Raw genomic sequence first — 26,452 nt, 5'->3', positions numbered from 1 at the left:
GTTTGTCAGGCTCTATTAGGGATACAGACATGAAGATAGAAATGGCTGGTGGTGGGTTTTATTTATTTTTTATTGGTAATGCAATGCAGGAAGGTTTTCACAAAAGTAAAATAATTAATGAAACTTGTATCTAGAGCACTTAATGATCTCTGCTTTCAATTTGACTCTTGTTTTTTTCTCTGGATTATACTGTGGGGCTTCCCAGGTGGCGCTAGTGATAAAGAACCCTGCCTGCCAATGCAGGAAACTCAAGAGACACGGGTTCGATCCCTGGGTCAGAAGGATCCCCTGGAATAGGAAATAGCACCCACTCCAGTATTCTTGCCTGGGGAATCCCATGCACAGAGGAGCCTGGCAGGCGACAGTCCAGTTGGACATGACTGCACACGAGCACGTCAGGGACATGTGCTATTTTTGTCCTTCCATCAGACATCTTCTCTTCTGGAAAGAGGACCCTAATTTTCCCCTGGGGACCCACTCCTCCCCACACTCGGCCAAGGAGCTGACTCCAACCCAGTCCTGATCAAAGCACTGCTCACCCCTCCCCACCTCCACCATCTGCAGAGACTGATTTAGAGAAAGGCAGGTAACCCAGGGCGGTACAATTGGAATTCCTGGATCCTTTGTTGAAACTATTAGGAAGGAGAAGTTCTTGCAGTGAGGCTGCCGAACTGTCCAGCTCTGCACCTGGCACTGACCCGGAGACCACAGGAAATAACGTGCTTGAGAATAAAGTCCACGTGAGAACCTGCGAACTATCAGAGCTGAGACACCGTAAAGGCCCCAGCAGGTGATGACTGTTGGAGAGCCCAGGTCCAGCCATTTTCTGGCTGACTTCACAGATGTCTGGTCAGGGTCCTTAGAGCCTTGCCTATAAGGGAGATTCTATAAATGGAATTATTGAGGGAGGAAAAACCTATAAGGGAGGAAGTTGAGCAGGGAAAGGAAAAGAGCCAAGTAAGGCTCAAGTAATCTCTTGGCCTGATCCACCGCAGAGAGCTCTGGCGCATAAACCATGCCACGTGGTCATCCCCGCCACGGGGCCACTTTGTGTTGCCCAACGTCGCTCAGTCACTAGCCATGGGCTCTGAAGGGGTTAAGTTCCCCAACGCTAGTCCCTTCAGCTGAGGGCAATTCTCCAGAATTTGGGGCATCTGGGAACCCTTTGCTGCCAGTACAGCAGCTGGGGGATGGGTGAACTGGCCTGTTAAAGAAACTTGGAAGGGGCACCGTGTGGGTCTAACCCTGGGGGCCAGTTCATTCCCTTCCCACTTGGGTTTTCGTTCACTGAAGCCAACATGTGACTACTTTAAACACCCAGGTGTGATGAGACCAGCACAGAGCACAGTGAAACCTTGGCCTTCCTTGATCTGACCCCTCCATCCATGAGCACACTGCAAGGTTCCATCACCAGGCTTAGTGGCTGCCCTGAACCTGTGGCTCAAACTGACTTTGTCACCAACGTTTTCCACCCTCTTTCCTTTACTCCTTCCCACCCACCCACCCCCCAATCTCCTACTAAGCCAAATTCACTCTTTTTTGTACACCTTTAATTATTTAACACAAATATGGGATTTTTAGCTTCACCCTCCTAGTAATTAGCAGTAGTTGTCATTTCATGCATTTCCATCCTTTGCTGCAAATTGCTGTACAGGCCGATTCGATTCTGTCACCCATGTAACTTGCCACTTCTAATTTTGCTGCTGTTGCTGAAATGGGCAAATCCAATGACAGAAACCTTCAACAAACTGCTAGAGACCCATTTCCCCCTCCTTCCAATCTGCTAATCCATCACCCTGAAAGATTTACTCCACCTGTCCTTTTCCTTGCTGTCTCTCTTCCTGGGGAATCTCTTCAAAGGTATTTCCCAGGTCTTTTTTTGTTTGTTTGTTTTTTAGCCACGCCACATGGTTTGTGGGCTTACCTGGTGGCTCAGTTGGTAAAGAATCTGCCTGCAATACAGGAGACCTGGGTTTGATCCCTGGGTCAGGAAGATGCTCTGGAGAAGGGAATGGCTACCCATTCCAGTATTCTTGCCTGGAGAATTCCATGGACAGAGGAGCCTAGCAGGCCACAGTCATGAAATCACAGAGAGCCGGACACAACTGAGCAACTAACACTTTCATGGTTTGCAGGATATCCGTTTCTGACCAGGGATTGAACCTGGGCCACAGCACTGAAAGCAGGGAGTCCTAACCACTGGACCACCAGGACACTTCCATTTCCCAGGTCTTGATCAGCCCTATCCTGAGCTCTTCTTGCTTTTCCCTGTTTCTTCTTAAGTCTTTGTTCAGATTGGTCCCTCTCCCTAAATATCTTCTCTTTTATCTTTACGTATTTATATCCTAGCTCACATTCCACTTCCTCTAGGAAGCCCTCCAGTCTAAATGATCCTTCCCTTCTCTGATAATCCATGTCTCTAAAGTGCCAAGCACACTGCTAAGCATTCTGAGTGCATTATCTCCTTTCATTCTTGTGGTAACCCTGAGGTGAATGCTATTATGATCCTCATTGTTCGATGAGGAAACTGAGACAGAGAGGTTAATTAAGGAACTTGATTTGCTATCACACAACCAAAAACTACCAAAGCCAGGGTACAGATACTAAAATGAAAACTCTGGCTGAAATTCAATAAACATCCGTTGGCTACACAGAAGGAACTAGAGAAGATATTAAAAAGTGAAATAGACAATCCTGGTCTGCAATCAAGAATAGGGACAGTCAGTTCAGTTCACTCAGTTGTGTCTGACTCTTGGCAACCCCATGGACTGCAGCACACCAGGCTTCCCTGTTCATCACCAACTCCCAGAGCTTGATCAAACTCATGTCCATAGAGTCAATGATGCCATCCAACCATCTCATCCTCTGTCATCCCCTTCTCCTCCAGCCTTCAACCTTTCGAAGCATCAGGGTCTTTTCAAATGAGTTAGTTCTTCACACCAGGTGACCAAAGTATTGGAGTTTCAGCTTCAGCATCAGTCCTTCCAATGAATAATCAGGACTGATTTCTCTTAGGACGGGCTGGTTGGATATCCTTGCAGTCGAAGGGACTCTCAAGAGTCTTCTCCAGCACCACAGTTCAAAAGCATCAGTACTTCAGTACTCAGCTTTCTTTATAGTCCAACTCTCACATCCATACATGATTACTGGAAAAACCATAGCTTTGACAAGACAGACCTTTGTTGGCAAAGTAATGTCTCTGCTTTTTAATATGCTGTCTAGGTTGGTCATAACTTTTCTTCCAAGGAGTAAGCGTCTTTTAATTTCATGGCTGCAGTCACCATCTGCAGTGATTTTGGAGCCCCAAAAATAAAGTCTTTCACCATTTCCATTGTTTCCCCATCTATTTGCCATGAAGTGATGGACCGGATGCCATGTTCTTCGTGTTCTGAATGTTGAGTTTTAAGCCAACTTTTTACTCTCCTCTTTCAGTCTCATCAAGAGGCTCTTTAGTTCCTCTTCGCTTTCTGCCATAAGGGTGGTGTCATCTGCATATCTGAGGTTATTGATATTTCTCCTGGCACTATAAATGGCACCAATCTGAACAATGCTGTAAGGATGGTAGAAATGAAATCAGAGAAGGGACAGCTCGTGTCTGGTAGAACCCAGTAAGAGCATGTGAAGGAGTTTAGGTTTGAAAGGAGGGAGTGAGGCATGGCCCTCCATCTTAGGGAACACCGTGAGTAACAGCGTGGAGGAAGGACAATATGGGGCATATCTGAGCAAGGGAGTTGTCTGGCTTGTTTGAGAGAGAAGGCTTTCAACCCTTGGCAGAGGCCCTGTTGTAAAAAGGAAAGAATGCCAAGACCAGATGGGCATTGGACATTTGAAAACAGGATCCAAACTGTGTCTTAAGAGCGACCTGATAGTTGATTGGATTGGAAGGAGACTGAAATGGGGTTGAGGGGATAAGTTAGGAGACCACAACTGTTTTCCAGTCAAGAGTTAAGTTAGGATCCATGAGGGCGCTGGCAATGGCCTTGGATTATTTTTTCCCCTGTGCTCTGTAACCACTTTGTCTTTGCTTGTCCCCAGAGATCATAACATCCTTGAGAAGTGTCAAGCATTTGAAAAAATGTGCCCATAATTGCTAAACCACTAACAATTTCTTGATACTTAATAAGCACTCAGCAAATATTGTCGTAATTGAATTGAATGCATGAGCAGGGTGATAAAAACTCTGGGGCTCTGTTTAAATGGTTTCAAAGGAACTCAGGCCATGCCTGCAGCCCTCTGCAGTACTGTGTCTGTGCTCAGTTGCTCAGTTGTGTCTACCTCTTTGCGACCCCATGGACTGTCACCCGGAGATTCTCCAGGCAAGAATACTGGAGTGCGTTGCCATGCCTTCCTCCAGGGGATCTTCCTGACTCAGGAACTGAACCTATGTCTCCTGTGTCTCCGGCATTGCAGGCAGATTCTTTTATTCAGCACCTACTAGGTACATCATCCTCTCATTCAATTCACCGAATGAGGTCCTGACATCATGTCCCTCTTGTTTTTTAGTCGCTAAGTCGTGTCCAACTCTTTGTGACCCTATGGACTACAGGCTTCTCTGTCCGTGGGATTTCCTAGGCAAGAATACTGGAGTAGGTTGCCATTTGCTACCCCAGGGGATCTTCTGGACCCAGGGATCAAACCCAGGTCTCCTGCATTGGCAAGCGGGTTCTTTACCACTGAGCCACTAGGGAAGCTCATGTCCATCTTACAGATCAGAAAAACTGAGGGTCAAGCGAGTAGTTTGCAGGAACTGACACACTGAGCTGCAGGACTTTCAGGGCTTAGCTGCTACAGTTGTGTCTGGCTCTTTGCAATCTCATGGACTGCAGCCCTCCAGGCTCCTATGTCCATGGGGATTCTCCAGGCAAGAATACTGGAGTGGATTGCCATGCCTTCCTCCAGGGAATCTTCCCGACCCAGGGACTGAACCCGGGTCTCCTGCATTGCAGGCGAATTCTTTACCCACTGAGCCACCTGGGTAGCCCAAAACCAGGACAACCCCAGGCAAATCCAGAGGGTTCGTCACCCTATCAAGATACCTTGCTCCACATTACACAAGCCAGGATTTAAACTCAAGTCTGACCAGCTCAAACCCCCATGGGACTTTATTCTGGCTTTCTGATCACTGCAGCCAATGTAAATATTCTTACTTGGATATTCTGGGGACAGAATCCAAGCATACTCTTATATTGAATTTGGCTCATGTATTTGGAGCCTCCTGGAAACAGTCCCTTATAGAGAGACAGCGAATCACAAAATGGATGGGTTTTTGTCAGAGAAAAGGAATCCAGCCTGGGGAACGTCTCCCGGCTGACACCTTGAGAATTCGGCTTTATCAACGGTTCTTTGGCGCCTCCTGGTGGTGAAAAGTTGTTAGTAGCCCCTTTCTTAGTCAGATGAAAGAACCCGTACTGTGGGTAAAGGATGAGAGTGGAACCCAACTGAAACTTCTTACAGCTTGGGGAACATGAAGATTTTGCTTCAAAAATAAAAACTAGCAGAGATTTTTCTTTCTTTTTTCTTAAATGAAAGCTGACCAACCAGGCTGTCATAGTCTAAGGCAAGGAGACTCAGACACAACTTTAAGTGGACGCCAAAAGAAAACCCTCAATAATCAAGACAATAATTTAACAAAAAAAGAAAAAAGAAAACGAAATTAATGGAAAAAAATGATGAGCAAAATTTCAAGTACAGAACAGACAGGCTCTGACCATGCCCTTGCCCTGCCACGTCTCACTGGCCTCGCCCCAGTCCCGTGAGCACTGGCCCAGGAGCCTGGAACCCCAGCCCCTTCGAGAAGCTCTGGGTGAAGGGCTCCTGACGATGGCCCTCAAAACATCACCATGGGAAATGGAAATGGTACCTTCAGATGTTCCCACCAAAGAAACTTCATAGAAAGGATTACAACCGCTGCTAGGAGAAGCCAGAAGCCCTGCAGCAAGCATGGTTTCCTTAAGGCTCTTGTTTGGGCATATTTCAAATTTGATGTCATAATATATCCATATTTGATTTTGTTCTGTTTCCTTTTATCGACATATAGACACTTCAGAAGTGTACAGAGAAGGGATATTTGACCTTATAGCTCAAAGGATTTTCACAAGCCAACGCACGTTTAACCGGCACCCAGATCAAGAGAGAGAACAAGACCAGAGTTCCCGCCATGCCCCCTCTGTTCACTGCCACCCTGAGGTACCTCTGTCTTGATGTCCAACAGCATAGATTAGTTCTATTTTTGTTCCGTATATAAATGAAATGATACACTCCAAGGTATTTTAAGTCTGGTTTACTTTACTGTGAGCTGTGTTAGTGAGGTTAGGCCATAAGCTTTGTGTGTGATTATAGTTTGTTCATTCTTATTATATGGTATAAATCTATTGAAATAAATGTATCCATTCAGCTGACATGAGTTGTTTCAGTGTGTTATTTCAGCACACTGTGCTGCTATGAATATTCATATCCGTGTCTTTTGTTTAACATGGACATGTCTACAATGGCCAGGTTCAGCAGAACTTTCTGCCTGACCTATAGACCTGCAAAGGCTTCCCTGGTAGCTCAGCTGGTAAAGAATACGCCTGTAATGCAGGAGACCCTGGTTGGATTCCTGGGTCAGGAAGTTCCCCTGGAGAAGGGATAGGCTACCCACTCCAGTATTCTTGGGCTTCCCTGGTGGCTCAGATGGTAAAGAATCCACCTGCAGTGCAGGAGACCTGGGTTCCATCCCTGGATTGGGAAGATTCCCTGGAGGAGGGCATGGCAACCCCCTCCAGTACTCTTGCCTGGAAAATCCCCATGGACAGAGGAGTCTGGTGGGCTACAGTCCATGGGGTTGCAAAGAGTCGGACATGACTGAGCAATAAGCAGCAGCATAGACCTGTGAGCCAGTGAATTGTAGAGTGGCTCGGTTTGTAGAATTATTGTAGCAGTAACTAACTCATAGTATACCCTTTTAAAGTCATAAAAATTAATTATTAGCAAAACACATTAAAATGCAAAGACGATTCACCTTTATTGAAATAGAAAAAAGCACACACACGCCTATATTTCTGCTGAGAGTGCATTTGCTGGGTCATAGGGGAGGCAGCTTCAGCTTTAGTGTCTCCTACTGCTTAGCTTTCTAAAGTAATTGGAGCACCTGTCACTCAGAGAGTTCTCGTTCCTTCCCATCTTTGTCTAGACTTTATATTTTTTATCCTTTTTACTCTCTCCGGTCGAGTGGAGTGGTGTTACACTGTAGTTTCTTTGCATTTCCCTAGAGAGTAATGAAGTCAAGACCCTTTCTGTATTTGGCGTTTGTATAGCTTCTTTTCTGAAGTGTCTGTTCGAATCTTTGCCCGTTTTTCTCTTGGGTTTTCTATCTTTTTCTTATTGATTTGTAGTTCTTTTAAAATTCTGACTTGGAGACCTTTATCAGATATATATAGAGAGAATACTTGTGAGTTGTCTTTTTGCTCCCATAATGGTGTCTTTTGATGAACACCGTTTCTTAGTTTTCATAGAATTCATTAAAGGTTTTTTTCATTCATGATTGACAGTTTTTGTTTCCTGTTTGCAAAAGATGTGCCTATTCCAAAGTCAGAGATATTTTTATATGTTTTCTTTTAAAAACTTTACTTATTTATTTATTTTAGCTTCAGAACTGCACTCCTTCTAGAAATTATTTTCGGTATGGTGTGAGGTAGGAGTGATAAATATGATTTTTCCGTATATGGGATGACCATATACATGTGTATCTGTTTTTGTTTACATATAAAAGTAAATAATTAAATTCCCTTTTAAATGTTATGACTTTTCCCTAATTGTTCGAGTAAAATTGATACAGAAACAGCTGTTTTGAGCACTAATTGAGGTACATTATCTGCACTTCCTCACTTAATTCTCTCTGTACTTGTATGAGGTAAATACTCATATTTCAGTTTTATAGATGAAAAGAGTGAGGCTCAGGGAATTAAAGTGTGTTGAGGGTACAGAGCAAGTAAGTCCAGAGTCCTTTAACCAGTGTTCTAAACTACCTCGCACAGAAAAATTTCATTTGCAGGATAATTGTCTGTTAAGGTACCAGTATAACATGTTGATCTATTCACAAGCTGATGGACATTTGCACTGCCGCTAGTTTGGGGCTGTTGTGAACAAAGCTGCTGTGAACATCTTCATTTCTCTTGGATAGATACCTAGGAGTAGTATTGCTTGGATCATATGGTAAGTGTTGTATATGTTTATTTATTTAATTATCTATTTATTTGGGGGCTTCCCAGGTGGCACTAGTGGTACAGAACCTGCTTGCCAACACAGGAGACTTAAGAGACGTGGGTTCAATCCCTGGGTGGGGAAGATCCCCTGGAGAAGGCAATGGCAACCCACTCCAGTGTTCTTGCCTGGAGAACCCCATGGAGAGAGGAACCTGGCGGGCCGTGGTCCATAGGGTCACAAAGAGTCAGACACGACTGAAGTGACTTCGCAAGCACACACATCTATTTATTTATATTTTTAAAAATTTTGGCCACACCCCATAGCATGTGGGACCTTAGTCCCCTGACCAGGGATCGAGCCCATTACTTCTGGAGTAGAAAGTCCTAACGACTGAACTACCAGGGAATTTCCCTTTTGGCTAAATTTTTTATTTGTAAATATTCAGTTCTGTGGCTTGTCTTTTACTTTTTTAATGGTACCTTTTGAAAAAATAGTTTGCATGTTGATAAAGTCCCAATTTATAAGTTTTTCCTTATGCTCTTTTGGATGGTGCTTCTTAAAAATGTGTATGTATTTATTTGGCTGTGCCGGGTCTTAGGCACGTTGTGCAGGATCTTTCCTCGTGGCGTGCAGGCTTAGTTAGTTGCCCTGCAGCATGTGGGATCTTAGTTCCCTGACCAGAGGTCGAACCTGCGTCCCCTGTATTGCAAGGTGGGTTCTTAGCCACTAGACTACCACAGAAGTCCCTTAGGCTGTGCTTTTGAAGTCAGATCGAAGAGATCTTTGCCTAAAATCAAGGTCATGAGGGTTTTCTCACATATTTTCTTCTAGAAGCTTTGTAGTTTTAGTTTTTACGTTCACGTCCGTGGTCCATTTTGAGTCTGTTTCTGCGAGTGGCATGAGGTGACGGCTCACATTCATCCATGTGTACATTCAGTTGTCCCAGCACCATTTGTTGAAATGACCATCGTTTCCCCCTCAATCAGCTTTATTGAGCAGCTGATTTTACCACCCCTGGAGGCTGATCTACCGCTGGACTTTCAGTTGTGTGACCTAATAAATACATTTCCTCGCTGTTTACACTCATTTGAGTTTTGCATTATCCTTTGAAGCCAGAAGCCATCTGGCTGAAACCTTCTGGGTGCCACCTCTGGGTGCCAGGAGGTGGCACCCAGAAGGTCAAGTGGATGCCAGCTCTGTAGACCTTCTACGGAATAACCCACGCCTAGGAAATGGCAACCCACTCCAGTATTCTGGCCTGGAGAATCCCAGGGACGGCGGAGCCTGGTAGGCTGCCGTCTATGGGGTCTCACAGAGTCAGACATGACTGACGTGACTTAGCAGCAGTTCCTTGAAATCTTTCTCAGTCTGTACTCTTTCAGTGGATTTGAGCATTGCTTCTTACCCCCAAAGAGCCTATACAATCAAATTCTGGCCAACCTACTGAATACCCCGGGAGAGGGAAGCAACCAAACCAGACCAGTCTGAATGCTCCTTGGCTGGGACTCTAGCCAGAAACATTAAGAAGAGATGCTGTCTTCTCCTCTAACTTCATAAGCCATGAGGACAAGGTAGGCTTAGAGCTGCCAGTGGCCACCTTTTCGTCAGGTGGCAAGAGAAAACTTAGGAATAAAGGTATTCCCTGATGGCTCAGCAGGTAAAGAATCTGCCTGCAATGCAGGAGACACAGTAGACACTGGTTCGATCCCTGAGTCAGAAAGATCCCTTGGAGGAGAAAATGGCAATCCGCTCCAGTATTCTTGGCTGGAGAATCCCATGAAGACAGCAACCTGGCGGGGGATAGTCCAAAGGGTCACAAAGAGTCGGACATGACTGAGCAACTAAGCGACTTAGGAATAAAGCCCAGCAGTGACAAGCAGGACCAAAAGGCGAGGAGAGAGGCAAGGTTCTCAGGATATCATTCACGCCTCTGGGTGAGCCATGCCTGAAGCCCTCTGCTTCAGGGGGCAAATCGCAAACTGGGATTGGTGGGGAGGTAAGGACTCCAGCAACTAGTTAGGAGCTCTGTTTGTGCTCTGAATTGGAGACCCAGTTGTACTGGTTTCTCTCCCTAAGAAGTCCCACCTGACTTGGCCAGTGTTCTATGTTTTCCTTGCCTGTTCAGTTCAGTTCAGTCACTCAGTAGTATCCAAATCTTTGTGACCCCATGGACTGCAGCACGCCAGGCTTTCCTGTCCATCACCAACTCCCAGAGCTTGCTCAAGCTCATGTCCATCGTTGCCATCCGACCATCTCATCCTCTGTCGCCCCCTCCTCCTCCTGCCTTCAATCTTCCCCAATATCAGGGTCTTTTCCAATGAGTCAGTTCTTCACATCAGGTGGCCAAAGTATTGGAGCCTCAGTTTCAGCATCAGTCCTTCCAATGAATATTTAGGACCAACCTCCATTAGAATTGACTGGTTTGATCTCCTTGGTGTCCAAGGGACTCTCAAGAGTCTTCTCCAACACCACAATTCAAAAGCATCCATTCTTCGGCGCTCAGCTTTCTTTATGGTCCAACTCTTACATCCATACATGACTACTGGAAAAACCATAGCTTTGACTACATGGACTTTGTTGGCAAAGTAACGTCTCTGCTTTTTAATATGCTGTCTAAGTTGGTCATAGGTTTTCTTCCAAGGAGCAAGCGTCTGTTAATTTCATGGTTACAGTCACCATCTGCAGTGTTTTTCGAGCCCAAGAAAATAAAGTCTGTCATTGTTTCCCTATCTATTTGCCATGAAGTTATGGGACCGGATGTCATGATCTTAGTTTTTTGAATGTTGGGTTTTAAGCCAGATATTTCACTCTCCTCTTTCAATTTCATCAAGAGGCTCTTTAGTTCCTCTTCGCTTTCTGCCATAAGGGTGTGTCATCTGTATATCTGAGGTTATTGATACTTCTCCCGGTGATCTTGATTCCAGCTTGTGCTTCATCCAGCGCAGCATTTCGCATGATGTATTCTGCATATAAGTTAAGTAAGCAGGGTGACAGTATACAACCTTGATGTACTCCATGCCTGTAGGGGCTGCTATTCTACAAAGTTATGCTCAAGTGGTTATCTTGTCTTGCTTGAATGGACAGGGGTACTCAAGGTCTGGCTGCTTCCCAAGTCTCAGAAAACTGGAGTGCATTAAAAACCACCAGCAGCAAAAATGCTGATTAGAGTCACGCTAATCAATCATAGACACTCAAAGGTGCCAGCTCCCCACAGGTGAACCACATGCGCCTGGTGAGAGTGGTAGGAAACAGACACTTCATCAGAAACTCAAGAGCAGAGAGGCAAAGGAGAGAGGCAAGTGTGGTTACCAACCTGGCTCCGCCTTGCTGGCCAGGCAACCTCAGGTCATTTACCGAGTGTCCCTGGGGATCGGTCTTGTCCCGTGTAAGATGAGGGCTAAATACGCCTGTGGTAACAGCCTTCAGCCTCTGCTTCCTCTGACTCACACTGGGAGTGTGGACTTCCGCTCAGGTCTGCCCAGTCTTCACTGCATGTGTGGGTTCCTCACTCCCAGCACAGCTGGGGACCACCCTGCCCCTCCGTGTGAGTCAGAGTCTGGACTACCTGGGCTGTGTCACCTTCTTCCCAAAGTCCCCAGGCCAGAGCTTCTTGCTTCTGCCTCTCACCTGTGTCTATCTCTCCACAACACAGTGTGTTCTGCCTTTTCTGAAGGGTTGGGATGATTAATGAGAATTAAAGAACTTAAAGCTGTGGTCTAGAGACTTCTCTGGTGGTCCAGTGGTTGACTCTGCACTCCTAAAGCAGGGAGCCATGTGTTTAATCCCTGGTCATGAAACTTGGATCCCACATGTTGTAGGGTGTACCCTAAAATTTTTTTAAATAAATATATATCTTTTAAAAGCTGTGACGTAAACCTGATGGTGATTAAATGGAGAAAATCATACTCACTGCCATTCCTTTCAGGAGAAGCACTGTTTATTTGTTCAGGAAGAAAATTCCTTGATAAACTCACATGGGAGAGAAGCGAGCACCGCCCCCCACCCCGACCCTGCCCCAGAAAACCTGAGGACAGCTAGGATTCTCCCAAGTGCCTGGGTGTAAAGAATCTTCAGGTTACACTGCAACACGGTGGGGAGTAGGAAAGGTGGGGTCCTGGGGGGTCACCCCCCCTTAAATCTCCCGCATGCCGCAACTAAGACCCGACTCAGCCACATAAGTAAATAAATAAATAAAATATTTTTTAAATGATGTCATCTTCTAAGGATTTATGGCTGGTGCCAGAAGAAGAAAAATAGATCTTTATGGTTTAACAGGTGTTTGCTGGGCTTCCCCAATGGATCAGCAGTGAAGAATCGCCTGCAATGCAGTAGATGCGGCTTCGATCCCTGGGTGGGGAAGGTCCCCTGGAGGAGGGCATGGCAGCCCACTCCAGTATTCTTGCCTGGAGAACCCATGGACAAGTGGCCTGGAGGGCTACAGCCCATGGGGTCACAAAGAGTTGACCACGACTGAGCACCAGCCGCTGCCTTGGGGGAGGTCTGATTAGCACATAATGCCGATGCCTAGTGCACACTGGAGGGGAGGATGTCCAAAGGAGCAGAGAAAATTTTTGTTTAACATTTTCTTGTCTTGCCTTAAAATAAGAATTTTATTTCATCACCCAGATTCTGTCACCTCTCAAAAGGCCTGCTTTTCCCAACTGCCCTGCAGCAAGTCCCTACCCATCTTTTAGGAAGCTCTTGGGAGGCCCGTGCCCCTTCTCACCAGGAGTATACTTCTCCGAGTCTGAGTTGGTCCATAGTAGGTGCTCAGTAAATACCTATCCACTGGCTGAATAAAAAATGACAACGAGAAGACTTCCCTGGTGGTCCAATGGTTAAGAATCCACCTGCCAATGCAAGGGACTTGGGTTCAACCCCTGGTCTGGGAAGACCGCCTGCCATGGGGAAACTAAGCCATTGCTCCGAAACTACGGAAGCCCGAACTCTAGAGTCCGTGCTCTGCAACAAGAGAAGCCACCGCCGCGAAAGGTGCAGCACAACGAGAGAGTAGCCCCTGCTTGCTGCAACTAGAGAAAGCCCATACACAGCAATGAACACGGATACCCAGCACAGACAAAATAAAATGAATTTTAAAAAATTTAAACACCTATTACAAGCCAAGCGCTGGTCTAGGTACTTGGGTTTCATCAGTGAACAAAGATAAAAGCCTCTGCCTCCTGGAACTCACATTTTATTTGGGGCAAAGTGGAGGATGGGGAAAGACAATAAATAATGAATGTTAACTTAAAACACAGGACAAAATATCTTCTTAAAAGCGTAAAAGAGCTAAGAAGGAAGTGAGGAACTACTGGGCCATGATGAGTCTAGGAGATGAGGTTCATACCTGACAGACAGGGACTTATCTAATCTATGTCAAGGCTGTATATTGTCACCCTGCTTATTTAACTTATATACAGAGTACATCATGAGAAACGCTGGGCTGGAGGAAGCACAAGCTGGAATCAAGACTGCCGGGAGAAATATCAATAACCTCAGATGTGCAGATGACATCACCCTTATAGCAGAAAGTGAAGAGGAACTAAAAAGCCTCTTGATGAAAGTTAAAGAGGAGAGTGAAAAAGTTGGCTTAAAGCTCAACATTCAGAAAACTAAGATCATGGCATCTGGTCCCATCACTTCATGGCAAATAGATGGGGAAACAGTGGAAACAGTGTCAGACTTTATTTTGGGGGCTCTAAAATCACTGCAGATGGTTATTGAAGCCATGAAATTAAAAGATGCTTACTCCTTGGAAGTAAAGTTATGACCAACCTAGATAGCATATTGAAAAGCAGAGACATTACTTTGCCAACAAAGGTCCATCTAGTCAAGGCTATGGTTTTTCCAGTGGTCATGTATGGATGTGAGAGTTGGATTATGAAGAAAGCTGAGCGCCGAAGAATGGATGCTTTTGAACTGTGGTGTTGGAGAAGACTCTTGAGAGTCCCTTGGACTGCAAGGAGATCCAACCAGTCCATTCTAAAAGAGATCAGCCCTGGGATTTCTTTGGAAGGAATGATGCTAAAGCTGAAACTCCAGTACTTTGGCCACCTCATACGAAGAGTTGACTCATTGGAAAAGACTCTGATGCTGGGAAAGATTGAGGGCAGAAGGAGAAGGGGACGACAGAGGATGAGATGGCTGGATGGCATCACCGACTCAATGGATGTGAGTTTGAGTGAACTCCAGGAGTTGGTGATGGACAGGGAGGCCTGGTGTGCTGTGATTCATGGGGTCGCAAAAAGTTGGACACGGCTGAGTAACTGAACTGAACTGAACTGAATCCTTACAACCGTCCCCTGAATTATCCTGGGAAATCAGTAGTGCAGGTACATCGTCAGGGTTGCCTCAGGGTTGTGAAATAAATTAGTGTGCATGCTAGGCTCTGGGGCCTTATATACATGGTCCCATTTGAGCCTCACAGCATCTCTGTGAGATGGAAGCTATTGCTTACTGTTATTTTCCTAATTTTACAAATGAGAAAACAGAGCGTTCAAGTGACCTGCCCAGGGTCACACAGCTAGTCAGTGGCAGAACAGGCTTTGAGCTCAAGTCTGCGTCCAGAGTCTGTAAATTGAACCACGGTCCATGCCACCTCTTGGTAAATATCATCTATTGTTTTTCTATTAGCTTTAGCAGAAAGATAACTCTAGTAGGAATGTCACTATTACCTTCTTTATGAAGAAGTGAGTATATTATCTTTATGGAAGTCTTGTTTTATGCAAAAATGTTAAAAAGTGCTTAGACAAGGAAAAACTACAATCCAAGCACAGCCTACTGGTGTTACTCAAAACTGTAGACACAGAAATTCATCAGGGAGCAGGAGAAAATTCTTAAGGCTGAGCTAGTGAACTCCAACTGAGAACAAATAGTGCTGAAGGCCAGGACAGGGACGCCACCTGATTCCACGTCCTCTCAGCCAGCCCAGGTCAGGACACACGACAGGTGAGGGATGGTAGGCGTGGCCTCCATTCTACACCCTCCTTGACTGCTGAGAACCTGGGCCCTCCCAGGTCGGGTGTGTGTGTGATGTAACACTCAGGTTCATGGTGTCAGATCTAGCCTGTGACACTGAGCAAGTGACGTGATTTACTTATTTTGCATTTTATTTTCAATTTATTAAATTAACTTTTTATTGGAGTCTAGTGGGTTTATAATGTTCTGTTAGTCTCTGCTGTACAGCAAAGTGAATCGGCCATACATATACATGTATCCACTCTCTTCGACTCCGTTCGCATATAGGTCATTACAGAGCACTGAATACAGTTCCCCGTGCTCTACAGAAGGTTCTTATAAGTTATCTTTTATAAATAGTAGTGTGTACACGTCCATCCTAATCTCCCAGTTTATCCCCACCTCCTTCCCCCTTGGTAAGCGTGAGTCTGCTTTCAACTTTTGTCAATAGGGTTATTTGTATCATTTTTTATTTTTTTTAGATTCCACATATAATTGATAACAGGCTTCTCTGATAGCTCAGTTGGTAAAGAATCCACCTGCAATGTAGGAGACCCTGGTTTGATTCCTGGGTCCGAAAGATCCGCAGGATAAGAGATAGGCTACCCACTCCAGCATTCTCGGCTTCCCTCGTGGCTCAGATGGTAAAGAATCTGTCTGCAATGCGGGAGACCTGGGTTTAATCCCTGGGTGGGGAAGATCCCGTAAAGGAGGGTATGGCAACTCACTCCAGTATTCTGGCTTGGAGAATTCCACAGACTATATAGTCCACAGGGTTGCAAAGACCCTTTGCAACCAGTCAGACACAACTGAGTGACTTTCATTTTCATAAGTGATATCATATGATATGTGTCTTTCTCTGTCTGACCTACTTCTTTCAGTATGACAATCTCTAGGTCCATCCATTGGGCAAGTGACTTTAACAGCACTTTTGCAAAATGGGAGTGATAACATATAACTAAGATCATGGCATCCGGTCCCATCACCTCATGGCAAATTGATGGGGAAACAATGGAAACAGTGGCTGACTTTTTTGGGGGGCTCCAAAATCACTGCAGATGGTGATTGCAGCCATGAAATTAAAAGACACTTGCTCCTTGGAAGGAAAGTTACAACCAACCTAGACAGCATATTAAAAAGCAGAGACTATTTTGTCAACAAAGGTCCGTCTAGTCAAGACTATGGTTTTTCCAGTAGTCATGTATGGATGTGAGAGTTGGACTATAAAGAAAGCTGAGCACAGAAGAACTGATGCTTTTGAACTGTGATGTTGGAGAAGACTCTCGAGAGTCCCTTGGACTGCAAGGAGATCCAACCAGTCCTGGGTGTTCATTGGAAGGACTAATGTTGAAGCTGAAACTCCAATATTTTGGCCACCTGATATGAAGAGCTGACTCATTTGAAAAGACCCTGATGCTGAGAAAGATTGAGGGCGGGAGGAGAAGGGGACAACAGAGGATGAGATGGTTGGATGGCATCATCAACTCAATGGACATAAGTTTGGGTAAACTCCAGGAGTTGGTAATGGACAGGGATGCCTGGCATGCTGCAGTTCATGGGGTCGCTGAGTCGGTCATGACTGAGCAACTGAACTGAACTGAACATATTCCAATGGTTATAAGATGTACCACTAAGAAACAAACAAAAAAACACCAACTGCATGGTGACAACATGTCTTAACGATAGTGCTGGACAAGTCATAAACCAGTCATGGCAATTCTCCTGGCTTGGAGATTTCTCTCATTTCTTCTGCAAGATTGGCAATTTCTCCCAATTAGGTTCCGTTGCTTGGTGTGTGGGCTTCCCTGGTGGCTCAGTGGTAAAGAATCTACCTGCAATGCAGGAGATGCAGGTTCAATCCCTGGGTTGGAAATATCCCCTGGAGAAGGAAAAATGACAACCCACTCTAATATTCTTGCCTGGAGAATCCCATAGACAGAGGAGCCTGGCAGGCTACAGTCCATAGGCTCGTGAAGAGCCGGACACGACTGAAGTGACTGAGCACCGGCTCCCGTGTAGATTTTTTGCCCACATCTTAGGAGCAAAATGTAACACAACTCTTGTTTCTAGTTTGTCTTCTTGCCTTTGTCGTTCAGTCACTCAGTCATCTCCTACTCTTTGCACCCCCATGGGCTACAGCACAGCAGGCTTCCCTGTCCTTCACCATCTCCTGCCTGTCCCTCAGCTTCTTCCTATCTCAGGTTCTGCCAAGCACTTGCTGTTGTTTCATAAGAGAAGAGTAGTCCTCTCTCTAAAGAGAAAACTCTGTTTCATTTGGTATCAGTTTCCCACCCTGTTGCTCCACGTCCGTGCCTTTCCCCGTCATCACTTTTATCTGAATGCTGAATCACACCATGATATTTTCAAAGACATTTTAAATAGTACCAAATTCAGTACGTGCCGTACCAACAGTGCATCCAACTCAGATGAAGGAAAGACAATATGGGCCGCTGTGCTCAATTTCTCACATTTGCAAACAATGATGTCCCCATCAGGACTTTGACATTTGATTCTAAGACACAATCCCAATGTCAGCGATGTTAAGTTATGCATGTCTTAGGCTTCCCTTGTGGCTCAGCTGGTAAAGAATCCGCCTGCAATGCGGGAGACCTGGGTTCGATCCCTGGGTTGGGAAGATCCCCTGGAGAAGGGAAAGGCTACCCACTCCAGTATTCTGGCCTAGAGAATTCCATGGACTATGTAGTCCATGCAGTTGCAAAGTGTTGGACACGACTAAGCGACTTTCACTTTCATGCATGTCTTAGAATTGGGTAGATAGGGTAGCAAATACCTGTATTGATTAGAATTCTTTTGACAAGAAAGTGACAGAAAACTCAACCCAGATTGACTTAAGTGAAAGGAGTATACTGAGTTGTGCTGCTGTGCTGTCTTGTCTGACTCTTTGCGACCCACGTACTGCAGCCCACCAAGCTCTTCTGTCCATGGAATTTTCCAGGCAAGAATACTGAAGCAGGTTGCCATTTCCTCCTCCAGGGGATCTCCCCAACCCAGGGATCCAGCCCGCGTCTCCTATGTTTCCTGCATTGGCAGGCATCTTCTTTTACCAAGTCCCAAAGTCCTTATATTAACGCAGCTTCAGGTATGGCTAAACTCAGGACTCCAGGATAAAATCAAGACTCAGTTTCTCTTCACTTCTCTCTCTTTCTTCCATAGGGGTGGCTTCCGTCTCAGATTTCACTTGGTAGCAAGCTGGAGTCAGCAGCTCTAATCCTACTATCCTCTCTGGTTTCAAGTCCAGCTAAAAGGAGCGAGCACCTTTGTCCCAGAATTTTGAACCTGAGTCTCAGTATCGCTCACTGGCTCTGACAGGTCACCTGTCTGGCTCTGGACCAGTCATCATAGTTATGGGGGAGCTGCTGAGTTACCTGCTGGAAGCCTAAGGGCTGCTGGGGCTGCAGAGGGAAATGACGAGGATGGACGTGGGGCCGCAAAAACAGCGCATGATTGACTGTGGGGAATTAGGTGAGAGAAGCCTCCCAGGAGCAAGCCCCCCTGGGTGGATTTGGTCCCTGCTCCTCCGCTCTGTGCAGCAGAAGGAGGCCTCTGCCGAGACCCACCCGCTCCATCTGAGTCAGCCTCGCGAGGCCTCCCTCTCGGGCCGCTGACACCGCACTGACTCAGCGGCTATGTGAGCTGGTTGCTGCCTGGAAAGTTAATAAGCCTGGGAGCCAAGACATTCCTCCTGTGACGGGGTTGGTGCCGCGAGTGGGTGGAATGAATGAAAAAGAGTGGGAGCACCATGGCTCCTAAAGCGTTTATGAAGTCAAGAAGCTCGGAAAGCAAGGGAGGGGAAATCCGTGGCAGCAGTGGGAGCTGGTGACCCCCCCACACCAGCGCTGGTCCCTGGCGGGTGGGCGGGCGCTGTCTTCACCCTGGCCCCATCCACCCTCCAGCTCTGCCCATCTCTTTCCTTCAAATCTAAGGGTCAAGGAGCAGGACTGAGGGATCTATCTATCCCTTGGAGGGTAGGGGAGGAAGAGAAGAGGGAGGCTCGGTTAGAAGGGGGTCCTGGAGGATAGGAAATAGGGGAGACAGAGAGGGAGTGCTTGCCACAACCGCTCAGAAACTGGATGGAGCACAAACACGGAGCACCTGCTCTCTGCCAGATCCCCAACTAGAGGGTGAGGCCCCCCAGTAAATAGGCTTTTGTCTCTGCCTTCAGGGAGCACAGAGTCTGGTCTGGACACAATAAGAAAATTGTTCATGGTAACGGAATGTGATGGCACAGGGACCTAGGGTTTATTAAAGGAAGGTACCCCGGGGGGAGAAGTGAAGGAGGTCATTGCCAAGCAGGAGGCCTCAGGTCAGACTAGCCTTGACTGAGACTAGAGGGGGTGTGTGTGTGTGTGTGTGTGCGCGTGTCTGTGTGTCTGTGTGTGTGTGTGTCTGCAGGAACGTGGGCTCTGGACACAGCTGTGGAACAGTTCTCCTCGAATCAAGGGGAACCTTTCCAACGTCTCTTTCAGGCTTTAGCTACTGGCTTTTGGGAGTGGCAACCTGCCTGGCAAGGAGGCTCCTGCCAGCCAAGGACAGTCCTCCGCATGAGGGGACAGCTGGGGTGGCCACGAGGCCTTGGAGCCCTCACTCTCAGCAGCTGGAGGATGGGAGCACCAGCCTGGTGGAGCCACCTAGACGGGGTAGAGGGGAGGTGATGCCAATGGCCTCTGCTCTGATGTTCCTCACGCTGGATGTCTGGTGGAGGATGGGCTAGGGAGCAGAAGGGAGCTGGAGGGCAGGGGACTTCCTGGAGGAGAAGGTCCTTCTGGGGCATCTTGTAGAACAGCTCAGGAGGTGGACAAGCAAGGAACGACCTAAGGCGTCAATGTGTGCAACAGTTATAGGAGCACGTGGCACTTTCTGGGAAGGCTAAGCTGTTTAGGTAGGACACTGGGCTGTCACAGGGGTGGGCGGGGCCAGGTCATGAAGGTCCTGTGTGCCATACTAAAAGACCGGGGATTCAAGTTCTTTTGAAAAGAACCGGAATCTCACGCAAGTGTTGAGAATGGACGTGTAGACATGGTGGGGCCTGGGGATGGGAGGGGGGATGAACTGGGAGATTAGGCTTAATATAAATACACTGCCATGGGTAAAACAGAAAGCGAATATACCTGCTGCGTAGCACAGGGAGCTCGGCTCTGTGCTCTGCGATGACCCAGGAGGGTGGGGTGGGAAGGGGAGAGATGGGAGGGAAGCCAGGAGGGAGAGGGTATGTATGTTTGTATATATACCGTTGCTGTTGTTGTGTCCAACTCTTTTGCGACCCCATGGACTGTAGCCAGCCAGGCTCCTCTGTCTATGGGGTTCTCCAGGTAAGATATTGGAGTGGGTAGCCATTTCCTTCTCCAGGGAATCTTCTCTACCCAGGAATCAAACCCATGTCTTCTGCATTGGAAGGTGGATTCTTTATCACTAACCCATCAAGGAAGCCCAAGCATATGTGTACGTGTGTGCGTGTGTGCGTGTGTGTGTGTGTGTGTGTTAGTCACTCAGTCATGTCTGACTCTTTGCAATCCCATGGACTGTAGCCTGCTAGGCTCCTCTGTCCATGGGATTCTCCAGGCAAGAATACTAGAATGAGTTGCCATTCCCTTCTCCAAGGGATCTTCCTGACCCAAGGATTAAACCCAAGTCTCCTGCATTGCAGGCAGCTTCTTTACCATCAGAGCCACCAGGGAAGCCCTGTGTGTGTGTTGTGTGTGTGTGTGTGAGCGTGTGTGTGTGAGTGTGTGTGTGAGTGTTAGTGTGTGTGTGTGAGTGTGTGTGTGTGAGTGTGTGTGTGAGTGTGTGTGTGTGTGAGTGTGTAGGCCTCCCAGGCTTCCCAGGTGGTGCTAGTGGTAAAGAACCCACCTGCCAATGCAGGAGACCTGAGAGACGTGGCTTCAATCCCTGGGTGGGGAAGATCCCCTGGAGGATGAAATGGCAACCCACTCTAGTATTCTTGCCTGGAGAATGCCATGGACATAGGAGCCCGGCAGGCTGCAGTCCATAGGATCACAAGAGTTGGACATGACTGAAGTGACTTAGCACATACGCATGTATATATGTGTGTGTGTGTGTGTGTGTATATGTGTATATATATGTGTGTGTGAAAGTCGCTCAGTAGTGTCCGACTCTTTGTGACCCCATGAACTACACAGTTCATGGAATTCTCCAGGTCAGAATACTGGAGTGGGTAGCCTTTCCCTTCTCCAGGGGATCTTCCCAAACTAGGGATGAACCCAGGTCTCCCACATTGCCAGCTGAGCCACCAGGGAAGCCCAAGAATACTCGAGTGGGCAGTCTATCCCTTCTCCTGTGGATCTTCCCAACCCAGGAATCAAACTGGGCTCACCTGCATTGCAGGCGGGTTCTTTACCAACTGAGCTATCAGGGAAGCCTGGATATATGTGTATATACAGCTGATTCACTTCATTGTTCGGCAGAAGCTAACAACACTATAAACCAATTATACTCCAAGAAAAAAAAAAGTAAAAAAGGAACTGGACTCTCCTTCCACCCCACTTCAGCCCTTTGTGCAGACATTCAGCACCGTCAGGGGGTGAGGCAGCCCGGCCCTGTTTGGGTGGGTGCAACCAAGGGCCCCGATGCTCTGCAGAACTGAAGTGGGCAAGAGGCCACCAGCAGGCAAATGGCAGAGAGTGATGGCCAGAGAAGGGCTGTCTCCAGGCGCTGAGGGAAACGCAGGAGTCGGGAGCGATTTGAAAGTTGTTTTCTTGACGTAGGCATTTTAGAAATAGAAAGAAATGTCGTCACAAGGGAGTCCCATGGAGAGGAATGAACGCAGGATTTGGAGTCAGCAAAGCCAAAGGCCTGGGCCTGGGGCCCAGCACCACTGTGCCAGCTGGACAACTCTGGGAAGGTCACTCGGCTCACCGAGGCCCTATTTCCACATCTGCACTGGGATCATATCTATTCCACAGGGTCAACTAAGATAACATCCATGTGCAAAAAAGGCTGTGCAAATATTAAGTTACAGTCATTTTGCAAAAAAAAAAAAAGAAGCCCACAGCAAGAATTCCTCAGGCTGTTTTGACCCCAGTTCCCACTTGGCACTGATTAGGTCGGGGACTTACTGGATGACATAGCAAGTCAGCAGCAGAGCTAAGGTGTCAACTCACCCGAGGACCGGCTCCAACATCGTCAGCAGAATCAGCTGAGATCCAGCTTCACTCTGCAATTTAGATGGCCAAGGCATTCCCAGGAAGTCCCTTTCAGCACAGAGTGTTCACAGTGGTTCCCGTGGGCAGCCCCAATATCCTCCAAAATGTTGGCGAGATGTAGCAATAGCTGGATGAGGTTCCCAAGAGGCAGGGCAGAGAGGGAGACAAAGAACAGACATTTGTCCTGAGAACAGAAGAGACTGCGTTTCTCCACCCTTCCTGTGGCCACAGCCCTCCAACTCCCACCAGTGCTTTCAAAATACTGGAGTAGGTTTCCATTCCCTTCTCCAAGGGATCTTCCAGACCCAGGGATTAAACCCAGGTCTCCTGCATTGCAGGCAGATTCCTTACCTTCTGAGCCATTAGCTGCTACTGCTGCTGCTAAGTCGCTTCAGTCGTGTCCGACTCTGTGCGACCCCACAGACAGCAGCCCACCAGGCTCCGCCGTCCCTGGGATTTTCCAGGCAAGAACACTGGAGTGGGTTGCCATTTCCCTCTCCAATGCATGAAAGTGAAAAGGGAAAGTGAAGTCGCTCAGTCGTGCCCAACTCTTAGCGACCCTATGACTGCAGCCCACCAGGCTCCTCCGTCCATGGGATTTTCCAGGCAAGAGTACTGGAGTGGGGTGCCATTGCCTTCTCCACTGAGCCATTAGGGAAGCCCTCAAAACAGATTTATTGAGATATAGTTCACAGACCATAAAAGGATCCTCTTGAAGTGTACAATTCAATGTTGTTATGTTTTGTTTTGTTTTTATTCACAGAGTGACACAAATATCACCACAACAAATTGTGGAATATTTTCATCTCCCCATAGAAGATGCCATCCAGCCATCTCATCCTCTGTCATCCCCTTCTCCTCCTGCCCCTAATCGCTCCCAGCATCAGAGTCTTTTCCAATGAGTCAATTCTTCGCATGAGGTGGCCAAAGTACTGGAGTTTCAGCTTTAGCATCAGTCCTTCCAGCGAACATCCAGGACTGATCTCCTTCAAAATGGACTGGTTGGGTCTCCTTGCAGTCCAAGGGACTCTCAAGAGTCTTCTCCAACACCACAGTTCAAAAGCATCCATTCTTCGGCGCTCAGCTTTCTTCACAGTCCAACTCTCACATCCATACATGACCACTGGAAAAACTATAGCCTTGAGTAGATGGACCTTTGTTGGCAAAGTAATGTCTCTGCTTTTCAATATGCTATCTAGGTTGGTCATAACTTTTCTTCCAGGAGTGGGAGTGGGTAGCCATTCTCTTCTCCAGGGAATCTTCCCAACCTAGGGAATTGAACACAGGTCCCCTGAATTGGCAGCCGGATTCTTTATCGTCTGAGCTACCAGGGAAGAGAGGCCAAAAAAAACCCAAACAACTCAGATTGAATAACACAGACTGGGTGCCCCCGGTCTCCAAGTGGCTTCATGTGTTGCAATCTCTGGGGCCCAGAGTGCTGTAGGTGTTTCAGTTTTTCCTTGTTTATCAAGAAAAGATATTTAACTGAACATGCAATGGAGCTGCAATTTATAAGAATATGACATATTTGAAAACTTTTGAAAGCTTTTTGAAATCTTATAAAAAAACTCTTGACTGAATTACTGTATGTGATACCATTCTTAAACTGTTTAACATACTTTTATTTTTTGAGGAACAAGAGCTCCATTTTTTAAATTTGATCATTTCTTGCATTTGAAGTACTCCTTGATGACATCCTTGGCTTGAAACTCTTTGCCATAACCCTAAAAAAAAAAGAAAAAACAATTTTACTAACATTCGGAAATTTGGCTAAGTAGTTAGCACTAGTTAAAGCAAAGCTTTAACAAAAATTAGCACATGTCTTTTGACAATGCTTTCCGTCATTAAAATGTCTTATAGCTAATATTCAGTTCAGTTCAGTTGCTCAGTCGTGTCTGACTCTTTGCAACCCCATGAACTGCAACACGGCAGGCCTCCCTGTCCATCACCAACTCCCAGAGTTAACAATTACTCAGCTATTAAAAATAATGCATTTGAATCAGTTCTAATGAGGTGAATGAAACTGGAGCCTACTATACAGAGTGAAGTAAGTCAGAAAGAAAAACATCAGTACAGTATATTAACGCATGTATATGGAATTTAGAAAGATGGTCACGATGACCCTATACGTGAGACAGCAAAAGAGACACAGATGTAAAGAACAGACTTTTGGACTCAGTGGGAGAAGGCGAGGGTGGGATGATTTGTGAGAAAAGCACTGAAACATGTATATTACCATATGTGAAATAGATTGCCAGTCCAGGGTCGATGCATGAGACAGGGTGCTCAGGGCTGGTGCATTGGGACAACCCTGAGGGATGGGATGGGGCGGCATGTGGGAGGGGGGTTCAGGATAGGGGAAACATGTACACCCATGGCTGATTCATGTCGATGTACGGCAAAACCAATACAATATTGTAAAGTAATTAGCCTCCAAGTAAAAGAAATAAATTTATTCAAAATAAATAAATAAATAAATTTTTAAAAAGAAAAAAAAAGTCTTATAGCCATTTTCAGGGACCTTAATGACTTTCAGTGTTTTTAAGGCTTATAACATGGCTTTCCTTTTACCAGCATTTTCCAAATTTCTGCAGAAACACATTCAGGTAAGCAGATTCATTGACTGGGTTTGTTGAACATATTTTTAAATTGTGATAAAATATACATAACAGGAAATTCACTCTGGGACTTCCCTGGTGGTCCCGTGGTTAAGACTCTGCACTTCCAACTGCAGGAAACATGGGTTCAATCCCTGGTTGGGAAACTAAGGTCCCACAGGCCACAAGGTGTGGCCAAAACAACATACAAAAATTGACTTTTAACGATTTTTTCAGCGTACGGTTCAGTGGCATCACGTTCACTCACACTGTTGTTCAACCATCTCCACCATCCATCTCCAGAACTTTTTCATCCTCCCACACTGAAGCTTTGTACCGCTTACATCCTAACTCCTCATGCCTCCTTCCCTCAGCCCCGGGAAACCACTGCTCTACTCCTTGTCTCTATGAGTTTGACGGCTCCAGGTGCCTCACATGAGTGGAATTATTCACGGCTTCGTTTGTTTCCTTGATCTGGCTTCTTTCCCTTGGTCATGTCTTCCAGGTTCAACCCTGTGGTCACACGTGTCAGAATTTCATGTAGCTGCTTTCCCATGCTTCCTTGGGATTTCCGTGAATCTCAGGATGAATCTCTACCCCTGAAGGTGATCTCGTTTGTTTTCCTCACAATCAGAGAGGGCCCGCGGTCTCTGGGTTGCCTCACAGCTGACTGGCACCCACTGCCTGCCCAGGGGCATGACAACCACTGCTGCCAGGCTGGTGGGAAGCACTGGGGTGGAGGCGAGCCTCGGGTCAGGGAGCACGGCCAGTATTGCTTGCATTCTGCTCCCTTCTGCCCACCTCTGCACCCGGGGCTTTCACGGAGATTCCTCTACTAGCCATTCATCCTCCCCACGTTGATTGAACGCCTGTTGGGTGCCCGGCGCTGTGTGAGGTGCAGGAGGTACAGTGAGATAGGGCAGACATGGGGTTTGCCTCCCTGGAAGTTATAACGTAGTGAGGGAAAGGAATTAAACCATCAACCACTCAATAAATAAATGTCTGCTTACAATTGTGATGACTGCTATGAAGTTAAAGTGAAGTTGTGCAGTGTCACAACTGTATCAGTCGTGTCCGATACTGCGACCCCATAGGCTGTAGCCCACCAGGCACCTCCATCCATGGGATTTCCCAGGCAAGAATACCGGAGTGGGTTGCCATTTCCTCTTCCAGGGGATCTTCCTGACCCAGGGATTGAACTCTGCATCTCTTTTGTCTCTTGCTTTGGCAGGCAGATTCTTTACTACTGCACCACTTGGGAATCCCCATGAAGAAAAAGTGTAGGGTACAGTGCAAATGTCTAAAATGGGGTGCCAGGCTGCAGAGGGGACCAGGGCTATGCTAAGAACCCACTGACTGACATGGCAGTCATGACCTAACACCAGAATAAGGGTCACAGTCCCTGCATGCAAGGCATGCCAGGCTAACAGAGATGACTGGGTGGACTAGGCTCCCCTGGGTTTTGCATGTCCAGCACCCCCTCTGTTCTCTGCCCCTTTTAGGAATTGTTGCTCCTGTTTCCAGGGTCTCTGG

General features: G+C 46.7%; 1 non-coding gene across 1 annotated transcript; it reads right to left on the bottom strand.

The window, feature by feature from the left end:
* Positions 1-24,821: 24,821 nt before the first annotated feature.
* On the bottom strand, positions 24,822-24,952 carry LOC138988051 (small nucleolar RNA SNORA33). The gene has a single exon (XR_011464395.1). It is a non-coding gene; the product is annotated as a small nucleolar RNA SNORA33 (small nucleolar RNA).
* Between the last annotated feature and the right edge of the window lie 1,500 nt (positions 24,953-26,452).

Source organism: Bos mutus, chromosome 5, assembly GCF_027580195.1.
Source record: "Bos mutus isolate GX-2022 chromosome 5, NWIPB_WYAK_1.1, whole genome shotgun sequence".
In the NCBI taxonomy this organism is placed as follows: domain Eukaryota; kingdom Metazoa; phylum Chordata; class Mammalia; order Artiodactyla; family Bovidae; genus Bos; species Bos mutus.
The sequence above is the reverse complement of the archived record's forward strand: the minus strand, read 5'-3'. Positions and strand labels throughout refer to the sequence as shown.